This window comes from Ambystoma mexicanum, chromosome 8 (genome assembly GCF_040938575.1).
Source record: "Ambystoma mexicanum isolate Mex_15411 chromosome 8, UKY_AmexF1_1, whole genome shotgun sequence".
NCBI lineage: Eukaryota > Metazoa > Chordata > Amphibia > Caudata > Ambystomatidae > Ambystoma > Ambystoma mexicanum.
Window position 1 is genome coordinate 741,963,021 of NC_090929.1, and position 13,035 is coordinate 741,976,055.

A 13,035-nucleotide genomic window follows, 5' to 3' on the forward strand; every position below is an offset into this window, starting at 1 on the left:
GCTATCTTTTTCTCTACCTGTTGTATCCCTCAGGGGTCTAACCTCTCTGCCTGGCTGTTCAACCAATGCCTGGCACTCCTTGCCCACCGCATTGCCTCTCTCTGCCCCAACTTTCAGTGCTATGCGGAAGACACTGAGCTCATCTTCGGGCTACCTTCGGCCACCTCTTCTCCATCCCTTATCTCTGACTCTCTGTCTGCTATCCAGGAGTGGTGTGCCACCAATGACCTCTGCCTTAATGCTAGTAAGACTGAGATTCTCCTCATCGGCACACCCACTCCCTTCTTTCGTGTAGCTCTCCGGCCAACCTCTCTTGCCCCTCTTCCTGCTCCGACCTGCAAGGCTAAAAACCTCAGGGTCGTCTTCGACTCCACACTCTCTTTCTCTCCTCACATAACTGACGTCTCTAAGAAGTCACACTACCAGCTGAACCTCCTCAGGGTTATTCATACCTTCCTCTCCTTCCCCCATAAACTCACTGTCTCCAGAGCTAAGGTTCTCTCTAGGCTGAATATTGCAACAGCCTCTTTCTAAATCTGCCTGCTTCTACTCTACGCCCTCTGCAACTCATCCAGAGCAGGACTCCAAGACTTGTCTTTGGCCTCAAGCCCAGGGATCATATCTCAACAGGACTGAAATCTCTGCACTGGCTCCCAGTGGCTACGAGGATCAAGTTCAAAACCCTCTGCATCGTCCACAAGGCCTTCTGGGGCCTGGGGTCTGGGGACTCAATACCTTCAACTTTCTCTTCCTAAATATCTTCCCTCTCGAGCTCTTCGCTCATCTGCCTCTAACTCCCTAAGGGTCAGTCGCTTCTCCAAGCAACGAGTTGGTGGTAGATCTCTCTATTCAGCTGGGGCCTCCCTCTAGAACAGCCTCCCTGCCTCCCTGAAACTTGAGGAGAACCATCTTCGGTTCAGAAAGCACCTTAAAACCTTCCTCTTTGCTTCTGCTTTCTCTCCCCCTCTCCCCTGCTGAAGTCCTGCTGATACTGATACTGCAGGGTTACCTGGCCATCGTTCGGATCTCTGACCCAAGCCCTGGCAGTTTGACACCTGTACTGCCTCCCTGGCAACCCCTGCACCTGGGGACTGTTTTGTGTATCCCTACAGTTCCCCCACCAGTACTTATGCCTGCACTCACCCTGCACTTTCCACCAGCTGGCCGTTCTTTGATTTATCCTGTTATTTATTTTCTCATGTACTGCACTTTCCCCTCCCCCTGCACTTTCCTTTCTCCCCCTCCCTTGCACTTGCACGATCTGAATGACACCTGGCCTAGTAAGATTTGTTGTCTGTTTTCCCTCTGTTCCCCCTCCCGTACCTCATCGCGCCTTGAAACACTTGTGTATAGGCGCGTTATAAATGCCATATCATATCAAATCATATATCATTAATATGTTGAGAATCTAAGAAAGCACCTTCAGCATGCTTTTGCGTACGCTCAGCGGAATCTGGAGAAATCGGCAGAGGTGATGAAAACCCACTACAACTTAAAAACAACTCAAAAAGAATACCAAGTAGGAGACAGTGTCTACTTGTACAATTTTCAGAGGAACCAGACTAAGGAGAGAACATTCCTCCCCTCCTGACGCGGTCCCTTTGAAATTGTAGACAAAATTTCACCTGTCGCCTACAGAATCCGTATCGCCAAAGGAGAGCTGTCAGAAGAGAAATGGGTCCACATCAATCAGTTAAACAGTTGTCACCCCAGACACACTTTGCAGCTGATTGACAGCCAAAGGAAAAACAAAAAGAGGAACCATTGGATGAATGAGAAGAAAGAAAAAGAAAAAGCAGAAGGACATATGTAGGTGCATAGGTATATCTATATAACAGGGAGCATTTTCTTTCTTTAGTGTTACTGTAATAATGAAAAGAAATGGGTTTTAAAAATCAAATGGTTGTTTTGTCTGGTTGAATAAACTAATTGGTTTGATGGTAATGCTGAGAAATGTTTATGTCGTAGAAAGCGTTGAAGAGGAAAGATCCAAGCAGACTCTCAGTCCTGGACAACCCCCTAACCGGAAGAAGCACCAGCAGCAACATGGCCACCAATCCAACAAATGTATGCCAATTCACACTGCTCCAGCGGTGGACAACTACCGCAAGCAGTACCCTGCCGGCCAGCCATACATTCCTGCTGCACTATGAACTCTACCAAGAATGGATGAAGAGACATAAGACGGAGTTGGGGTGAACTGCATGGACCGTCTTGACTAAAGGCACTATACTAAAGCTGGCATGATGCAGGTCGTTGGAGACATCTCGACGACATAACTCCCTTAGACACGAAGCACACGCGCAATCCGCACAACTCACATTCACCAACACACCAATCTACATGAAGAACATGAACAGTTCATGAGATAGAGGACTGTGACACCTACACTATCAGCACGTTTATTATTTTGCCATTAGGCTCATTATAGCACCGCAGAAACGCAAGATGCGAGTAGAGCTTGTATACGCTTGCTGATGCTTCTATGCAGCTAACCCTATGAAAGGACAGGAGCACCCAAGGGACCTGACCAACCATAAAGCTCTCACTAACATATGGACATTATGACGACTCCATACTGGAAGCCAGAGCAGGCTTCAGTAGGAAACAGTGGGAAGCAGTGATCGCAGAGAAATCCCAAACCTTAAGGTGCTGGGCTAGCAGAATAGCCTACGGCGTAAGCAGCAGACTGCCAAGGACATCATATTACAAAGCTACATTCCATATCCTGAGGCAAGGTGACATCGGCGGCAGCAGCAAGGGTTCCCTGTAAAATGTTCAATAATTCGAGGCAATTGAGCCTGTAAGAGTGGTCTCCGGCCACGTGACCCGGCCAAGTTGTGAACAAGCCAAGACAGAGAGGCTGAGAACGAGCAGCGGCCCAACGGGTGGATAGCAACTTGCAATATAATTCTTACCTCCCAGACACCTTCTACGATGAGAATGGAGCGCTCTCATGGCATTAGTCGTCCTCACAGTATTGTTATACGCAGACACATAGTTGCAATCGCTGAGACATAGTAGACATGCACTGAGAACATGTGTTTCGCGGGCTGGGAACAACGTTTGTCTCAGACTTGGGGTCCCGCAGCCTGACCAATCAGGACCCTGGGTTTTGGGGGCAGATGGCGAGGGTTACCAACCAATTACCAGGCTTCCTCTCTGTAACCTTTTCAGAGTAACAACTTTCCGGGATGATCCAAGTATACCACCTGACACAGGACTGTCCACTTATAATCTTTTGTATAGGGTCCTATCCTGGACCTACCAGTCAGGGGCCATTCCTGGGCTTCGGTAGGTTTGGGAGGGAGTTTGCCAAGTGACAAAGGTTGTTACGTCACAAGAATACAAAACTAGCCTGGGAGCCAGACTGTTGTGAGATGTGCCTGGATTTTGTTCAGCATATGACCCCTGTGCATTTGTACAATAAACCACAGTAACCCTTTGCTCCTTGTGTGGACCTCGACTTTTTGGGACCAGGGAGTGAGTTAGGGCCCTCCATGAGCTGGGAGTCTGCAGACCCTTGGCACAGCTCTGCCGGCCGGAGAAATTACCCTAACAGCGTGAGTTGTAATTATTGTCCCACTGTGTAACTCTTCCGGGAAGACTGTCATTTAAATAGCCTAATAACTGTTTTTCTCTATCTCCTATTAGCTGATTAACTTAATTACCTCCTAGCCTGGTGAGGACTTCCCAGGGGACCTGCAAAGGGAAGGACGGAAAGGGGGTGCCGCTCCATATCCTCCGACCAAAAGATGGAAGGAAATCCTGGTGTGCCACTCCCTGATGGAAGAGAACTCTGTCAAATGAACCCCACTTTGCCCTGCTCTCCCTTAACAAGAAGTTGTGGCAGAGTAGGGGAGAGATGGGTGGGATACATTTAAGTCCTAAGGCAGAACCCCTCTACAACAAAAACTGCATTTCAGCAGTTACCCAAAAATGGCTGTGCTTTGGTCTGCTGAGCACATATGGGGCGAGAGTTGGACACAGACAGCCCAAGAAAAACTGCATTTGCTTGTCATTCACGTGAATCCAGAGAAATCAACTCAAAATCAGAATGGCTGTGCATTGCTGTTCTGTCATTTAAATATTCAAGGCTGCACAAGAAAATGACCACATTTAAAACGGTATCGCATTGGTGCTACTTTCATTTTTAACATCACACAGTTTGGTTCTATTAAAAGCACAGTCCTGTCCGTGTATTTCATTTTGAACACCATCAAATAAGACCATCCCTCCCAGAATGCCATTGCTTCTTCAATAAAGTCCATGAAAAGCTAATGATTGCTGCTTCCAGTCCGCATGGCTTGTATTCACTTTTTTAAATAAATCAACACACACAAAGTACTTCAAAGAAAAGATGCTCTCTCTTGCCTGTGTCAACTACCAAGAAACCATTTTCAAGCATATCTCTGTGTCCAGAAACTAACCAGATCTATAAAAAGCATTTCAGAAAGTAAATGCCAAGGAAGCTATGTGCGGGGGAAAAATGCATTTTGTGAAAGGAAAAGGAGAGAAAAAGAACACGTGTAAATCGGCTTTTGCCGTAAAATGATATTTTGAAAACTAAATGTGAAATAATACCATTACTCGGACAGAAACAGTATTATATATGTGGGGATAGGTTTGGCTCTGAAATGTATATTATATCTATTCCCAAAAAGACTTAGTTTCTGTTGAAAGAAAGAAAGAAAAAAAAACCTTTTTGAAACCAGCAGAACAGGTTTGGCCTAAGCAGGCACTTCAAAGGTGCTGTGCCCCCATGGGAAAAGAATTCCCCCCACAAATGGACCAGCCCCCATGAGCATATGAAAGGGCCAAAGGGCCTCATTACGACCCTGGCGGTAAGGGGTTAACGCCAGCGTTAGCTGCGCCGACCCCTTACCGCCGATTACGAGGTCCCCTAGCGCCATGGTGCTTTTAACACCTGCTTTTAGCAGGTGTTAAAATCCATGGCGCTAAGGGACCATGGAGTTAATTACGCCACCGTAATTTACGGTGGCGTAATTAACGCCTTCCCCACTCCCATTATGCCCTATGGGGCAAAAATGGGAATGGGGAAGGGTAAATGGGGATTGGGGACTTACCGCCCCGCCTAGGTCGGAATGGGGCGGTAAGTCCGCCAACCACCATGGCGTAAACGTAGTTTACGCCATGGTGGTAAAGTCACGGCCCAGGCGGTAACTTACCGCCTGGGTCGTAATGAGGCCCAAAGTGTGGAAGTTTGTGCCCTACTCAGACTGACTGGCTGCTCTGCCAGAATGAACAAAGGAGGCCAAGTTGGGCTGGGCACAACAGTAAGGTGTGATTTCCTCAAGCACCCCTCTGAAGAGGGAACTGTCAAAAACTTCAAAGCACCTACTAAAAAAACTCTTTGTTGCCAGCCAGGCTTGGCAGAGACAGTTGCTGTGGGGGGTTGGAAAGACCAGCCACATTTGGGATCCAGCCAATTTGATTTAAAGACCTTTTCATATTAAGACATTTCTCTCAATGCCCTGAATAAGCAGTAATGTTATGTTATGCTAGTAATTTATGTGAGTTATGGACAAACCCAAAGCACTAAGCACTTGTTCCTATCGCCTGGGGAACTGGAATGGCAAAATAAAATGCAATTCTGAGGGAAGCGTAAATGGCACAGATATTAAACTTGGGAACAATATGCCAAATACTATTATGCATATGTGTAGCCATTTGCTGAATTTTAGATAAAACGCTGCTCCTGAAAACGGAAGAATTGTGCACAGGGACGAGGCAACTTTGCACAGATTTGGTGCTCGAACCGGCATATTCCTTGTGAAATTTGGGATCTGATTTTTATGATGGTGACTATTGTAAATATGAAGTTTTGTTCCACAACCCACTTTTGCGAAACATAGGCTTGTGAGACAAAGGGAGTCATAAAAATGTACACACCTAAGGTGAGGTCACTTTCAGCCCGGAGTGACGTGGCAACCCCAATAGCCTGGCCTATCCCATTCAGGGGGTAAGTCCAGGATACTTCCGCCCATATTGTAAAATTCTCTGATGTCATTCGTGCTACATAAGGGGTAGACAGGGAGACACAGATATTCAAGATTCAAAATTCATCTTTCAAGATTGCAAGACTCCAAATCCAGGCAGAACCACCTATCCAGACCCAGGCATACCCAATAATCCCGGGAGAAAGAAGGAAAGGCAACTGATCCCCTTTGGGAGAATCCAGTGACCAGGCCTTTTGCCTTGCTGTACCATTCCACTGTCCACAGTGTCCAGACTTTGCCCAGTTGTTCCCCGCCAGGAGAGCCAAGCTGACCCAGTAACCAGAGCTCTTGACCCCGCTACCCATAACTAGATCCGTGGCCCCGCCATCTAGAGACCCTGATGGCTGTCCAAATTACCAGACTCAAGCTTGCCTTGTAAGTATCCCATCACCCAGTACCCAAAAACTGCATATCCCGCTATCTTACTTTGCATTCTGTCCCAACCCTATCCAAATCCCATAAAAACCCTAATCATTTCCCAATTGCCAGTATCCTTGGTTCACCCCTTCCCTAGAAGAATCTTTTTAGTCTATATCTGTTAGCATAGTTGTTCTTTATTTCCTTCAGTTACCTCTGTAAATCCGTAGTATCATTGATAATACATTAATTAATTCCCCATAGAAAACCCAAGTTCATTATTGTTGCACTTCGAAAGTAACAATTCTGTCGAGTGTTTTTACTAATTATAGCCTTAAAATATAGTTTCAGTAGAACTAATTATTGTGCTAACAAAACCGATTTTGCCCGTGTAGTTTGCTTCCTTTAAAAATCCGATTTGCACTTCCCATAATAGAACTCATATCATCATCCCATAAGAGTCATCCCTTTAACTCAGCATCCTATCTGTTCGGTGTCTTTGTTCCCATCCCAAAAACCGATTTCCGATTTTGCCTGCTAAGCCCATTCTCTTAGCTGCTTGCCAGTTTAAAGCCTGTGTGAAATAGGAAATTGCAATTTTGCCACGTGTGATTTTTGTTGCATTGTTTTCCTCCCAAAATCGATCTTCTCACCAGTGTCCACGTTGCTTTAGTGCTCTGATCAGTAGCCTGCAAGCTTCCTTGTATCTTTAGCGCAGCCACATGAAATTCAGTCCTATCTATCCTACCGCAAATGTAAACTGATCTCTAAGTAACAAGTGTAATCCGAGGATGCTATTTTGCTCAATTTGAAGGTTTTCATTTTTTGTTTTGGCATCCCGTTCTGGGGTGGTGGGTTGAATTTAAAAAACGATGTTTCCCTCTTCTTGCTGACTCCTTGCCACTGCTTTCCATCCACACAGAATTTAGTTAGGAGGTGTGTGGGGGAGTGTTGCAGGGGGAGTGCATAACATATGTGCCATCGATGAGTGTGAAAAAAAAGTTATTTTGCTTCCATTTCTATTTAAGGTTCATGTAGAGGTGTCAGAAAGTTAATTGTATTATAACATTTTGCATTACATTGTCACCACACTGGTGATTGCTGCCCTAAAATTTCCTTCACTTTGATTTTTCATTTGAATTTTAAAAATAAATATTTCTTTGTTACACACCGGCCTGGTTCATGGTCCACTACGACACAGGGTATTTGTTAAGGTGGATGTGAGACGGGTTGGGTGCCTCTTCAAGAAAGAATCAAATGGTTCAAATAAAAATAAAAAGGTGTGTTTTATTGTGTGCCACCTTCAGCGTCAGTAGAAGTCTCTGGCTGGTGTCTGCCATGCCATAAAATCCGTTACACACAATATGGACAGGCGGTACACTCTGTACCATTTTCAGCAGAATGTAAAATAATGTTTCGGAAGGCTAACTTCAATGTTTCTATGATTGTTAAATTGCATTTTCAAGTAAGAAAAGATTATGTATGTAATTATGTAATCTGTGGTAAAACAAATGATTAACCGTAATGATCTTTCGGAAAAGGTCATGTGATAGCAGAGAGGTAAAATGTTTGTCAAATCTTCAAGAACAAGGAAGCGCGCATTGAAAAAAATCAACTAGCAAGACCTGTTCTTGACCTCACCCTTTTCAGTAAATGTCTCCGTTCAAGACACGTTAGTGCACCACCAGGAAATACAGACATAGAAATAATAGAAGAGCTTTCTGAATCAGAAGGGTGTGAATTAAGTGAAAGCGTTGGACGTCGCTCGTGACCTCTCGCGTCTGCGCGAAGGTTTGATCATGGTCCGTGCCCCCGGCCGACAACTGTTGCGCGGGTCTGAGTGAGCGCGACCTCTCACAAGCGATTCCGTTTGAAATTTGAATATTGGTAAGCACGTGTTTACGTTTTCTGTCACACTCAACTAACTGTAAGATATTTTAATTTTGTGTTCATGATTAATGTTTGCTTTTTATATTCAAAACTTAATTTGTTGTTAATAGCGCTAATATGAAAGTTGTTTCTTTTCTGAAAACATTTCCATTAATACATACTGAATTCCGATTCAGTGGCATGGCATCTAAAATAAGACTGCGATAACTGCCCAGATTGCAGAGTCTTCACCCTGGTACGTAGTTTCCTCGTGTACACTTAGAACAAATGTGTGCATTACATGCTGTCACTTCGTTTCTGTGTCCAAAGAGCCGATCTTAAACGCGGGCTTAGTTTCCCTCTGCTACACGTGCACTGTTGGTGCTGCAGCACATAGTAGCCTGCAGGAACATGTTTCTTAAAGCGCTTCGTTACTTGGCAAATGGGCCAGGCTTTCGAAAATGTCCTAAAGTGCTCAAGGTGTGGGATTGGGGTAGCGATTAGCGAAAGAGGAAAGTCTGGGGGAGAGGAAGGGGAGAGGCGGCGGGTGCGGAAGGGCAAGCGGTTCCAGTTGCACAGGTACAGCAATAGGCAGGTTACAGTAGATCCTTAGTTACAATGGGGTTGATTCAAATGTGTCCAATTTTGCAATTTTAACTTGGTACACTGATATACTTAAACGACCCGTGTTTCTGTTTTGAAATACAAAAGGTTCGGTTGCTTGAGTCAACAGGTTCCTCTGGCAATCGTTCTCTGTAAAATTACGCTCTTTTTTCACTCCCTCTGGCACTTCCTCATAGTGCCCTTTGCGAATGTATTCCGAGAATCGGGCACATTTATGGTTTGTTTGGCAAAGGTGTGTTGCAATAAACCCAAGAACTACGCTATCGTTTGTGAGCTTTTAACCGGAATGGGTCATCCTTTATAAATCAACATGGAGATATGTGCTCACAAGTTGCAAACCATAGCAGGGGACCTGAGGACTGTGATAGGATAGGAACCAGGAAGTGGGACAATGTGTTACACATACAGATAAAGTAATCCTGGATTAAGATGGCAGGTAATGCCTGTTGTGGCCTCTCCCGGACCACCGCAGCGGGCCACTTCTCATGTCGGGATCACCTGACAGGGATGTCAGTGCTGCGCTCAAGCAGCGGATGTTTAGCAGGGATCATCCTGCTCTCTCCAGATCAACAGAGATACCCACGTGGGCTGGGGGCACCCAGCTCACAGCAGCCCCAGCTCTGGGGGCACCCAGGCCGGGGTTGCCCATGCAGTCGTGGTCACACAGCCAGCACCATGATGTGGGACGGCGTTGCCCAGCAGGGGTGCCATCCCAGTGCAGGGCCCCGCCATTGGACCTGATGCACTCGGTGCAGCACCAGCATGGTGCTGTAAAAGACAACACCGGAGCCAGATCTTCCATGGACTGACGAGCCGGAGCTACCATGCTCCCAGGAGGGGTGACACACAACACTCCTCCTTTTTCATAACCAAAAAAAATAACAACACCCCCAAATAATGTTTATACCAACCACTAATCTACACACACCTATGGACCCAGGTCACCCCGGGGTAAGAGTCAGGGATGGTGAGCAGCTGGTGAAACGGAACTTCCACTCACACGCACAACCTTTATCAACCTGGGTGAGTGGATGTTGCTCCACTGACGCACCACCATCGCTCATAGCTGCCACCCTGCACCCCCAAAACCACACCATAATAAACAGTTACATACACTACTTCGGCTGGGCCAGTTCAGGTGCGCGGGCCACCAGTTAGATTTTCATCGAGGACTCCCCCGGACAGTTCGGGGTTCACGGACCGGTAAAGCCGCACCTGGGGATACCAGGGGCCACCTCGGCTCAGTCTCTAGACAACGGATCACACATGGCTGGATTCTGGCGGCCAGATGAACGTTCAGGGCCGGCAAAGCCGCACCTGGGGGTATAAGGGGCCACCTCGGCCTAGTCTATAGATGCTGGGGGGATTGACTGTGGCAAGGTGCTGGAATGATGGCAAGATGATTGGCCACTCCCTTCACTTCCCCCCTCTGCGCGGTGGATTGCTGAACACTGTTGGCGGCAGAGGGTGCCCAAACACTTGCGAGAGCTGCACCCTCCACTACTCCTCCGGTACCCTTACGAATCACTGTCGCCTGGCCCTGGGGTGGTGACCGCATGTTTGGTGCACTGGTGTGGGCCGGGCATGGGCAGCCTGTGCTCCTGGCTGGAGTCTGTGTTCACCACTGCATGGGACTCGATGTTGCCCAGCTCGCTGGTCTTTCACTGAGGGTGCACGAGCGCTCTGTTAGGGAGCTGCTACCCCGTTGTTGGGTGAGAAATGCAGTCCTCTCCGCTTGGTGAACGTTGAGGCCTACTTCATGCTGGTTCCGTCCTGATGGGCTTGCCAGGGCCACCCTTTTTGATCGTGCACCACCTCTTTTATATCTGGAGCTTCAGGGCCGATGGGCACACAGGACAGTTCTCCTTTAACCCATGCCGTGGGTGCAGATTTCCACCTTTACTCTTTCCATCCTGTGAGCCACCGCTCCTCCCCATTGCTGTTATGGGGAAGACAGGATATTCCGGCTTCCAGGCACCTTCAAGCAAGACTTTCATTGACCTGGGGCTAGAACCCCCCCACCCCAGCCTCACCTGATGGATGCTGGTGAGCTGACGAGAAAGGCCAATGTGGCTGCCTGGAACACCTCCAACCTCATCTGAAGGATGCTGGTGGGCTGGGCAGAACGGGCAGTGTGGCTGCCTCCCTTTTCCTGGGCCACCGCATGCCTCACTGTCCCTTCCCTTTTTTTTTCATCACCGCCGCGGGCACGGATGGCGTGGCCCACGCCCACCTTCATTGTTCCTGTTGAGCCCGCTGCAGGCCTCGATTACAATCTCAGTCTTTCTTCAAATTTACAAACAATGTTGAAAGGATGGATACACTTTATAAATTACCTGCAACCCCTTGGAAAGTCAAAAGGCGCTAAAGCTTATAATAAATTGACTATCGGTTTAATAATCTTCCTTGTGCGTTGCAATAATTGCTGTTTAGTGGTACAGATAGTAGTTTACAGGCCTGGTTGGGTTTTTAGTTTTCTAATTTCTGTGATCTTATTTTTGATATGTCTTTTGCAGTTATTCTATAAATTTGCAGTGTTTTAGTTAAAGTTGCATGGTGCTCCGTTACCCATCTTTTCTTAACTTTCTCTTATAAAAATGAGCAACCACATAAATAAATTGCTGCTTTGGAATAGGCATTGTTGTGTGTCACCCCTCCTGGGAGCATGGTAGCTCCCAGGATGGGTTTAATGGTCACATGGTGCTAACATAATTTTCTTTTTCGCACGCTCCGGTGCAGAGCCATTTTCCTCTTTTCTTTTTTCCTACTGGCCCAGGTGGTAATGGGCCCGCCTGACTGATCCATTTTCGGGCCGCTGCAGGCCACATTACATTATCTCCGATTTTTCTTAAAGGGCCGCGATGCCCGCACATACTGCATCCCCTGCCCTGCTCCGGACACCACCTTTGTCCCCAGAGCGGGTGCAGAAGACCCTGCCATGCCTTCATGGCCACCATGAAGCCCAGCAGGCCAAGCCCCTCCTCCTCAACCCCTCTTTGGGGCCGCTTTAGGGTCTGAGCCGCTCTGCTCCCCGCGGCCACCTCCTCCTTACTGCGTCCGACGGCGAGAGTGATCGGGCCGCCACAGCTGTTCAGCGGCACCTTTTTGATCATCAGCAGCAGCAGGTCTCCATCGACTGGCAGCGGCCGACTCCACCACCTCTTTCCTTTCTTCTTGCGGCCACTGCTGCGCACCTTTCCACAGGCACCAGGCGGCCCGTGCCACCAGTGGACACGGGGCCCTGGGCCACCCGCAGAGCGGCCAACGCCGCACCATGCCCGCAAGACGGGCCTCCAGCGGCCCACACACACACAGGGTCGAGACAGCCTTGTTGCCATTGTTGTGGCCCGCTCCCGGACCACCGGAGCGGGCCACTTCTGATGTCGGGGTCACCCGACAGGGATGTCAGTGCTGCGCTCAAGCAGAGGATGTTGAGCAGGGATCATCCTGAGATACCCACGTGGGCTGGGGGGGGGCACCCAGCTCACAGCAGCCCCGGCTCTGGGGGCACCCAGGCCCGGGTTGCCCATGCAGTCATGGTCACACAGCCAGCACCATGATGTGGGACAGCGCCATCCCAGTGCAGGGCCCCGCCATTGGGCGTGATGCACTCAGTGCAGCACCAGCATGGTGCTGTAAAAGACGACACTGGAGCAGATCTTCCTTGGACTGACGAGCCGGAAACGGCTCGTCACATTTATTATGTTGGTCACATGGTTAGCACCATGTGACCATTAAACCCATCCTGGGAGCTACCATGCTCCCAGGAGGGGTGACACACAACAATGCCTATTCCAAAGCAGCAATTTATTTATGTGGTTGCTCATTTTTATAAGAGAAAGTTAAGAAAAGATGAGTAACGGAGCACCATGCAACTTTAACTAAAACACTGCAAATTTATAGAATAACTGCAAAAGACATATCAAAAATAAGATCACAGAAATTAGAAAACTAAAAACCCAACCAGGCCTGTAAACTACTATCTGTACCACTAAACAGCAATTATTGCAACGCACAAGGAAGATTATTAAACCGATAGTCAATTTATTATAAGCTTTAGCGCCTTTTGACTTTCCAAGGGGTTGCAGGTAATTTATAAAGTGTATCCATCCTTTCAACATTGTTTGTAAATTTGAAGAAAGACTGAGATAACAAGCTGGCCGTC

At 47.7% G+C, this 13,035-nt stretch overlaps 1 long non-coding RNA gene across 1 annotated transcript in view; it reads left to right on the forward strand.

Moving 5' to 3' along the window:
• The first annotated feature begins 8,044 nt into the window (after window positions 1-8,044).
• Window positions 8,045-13,035, forward strand: part of LOC138472416 (uncharacterized) — a 54,040-nt gene continuing 49,049 nt past the window's right edge. The window contains exon 1 of the long non-coding RNA XR_011268599.1: window positions 8,045-8,264. This is a non-coding gene — a long non-coding RNA (uncharacterized lncRNA). The remainder of the gene's footprint in view (window positions 8,265-13,035) is intronic.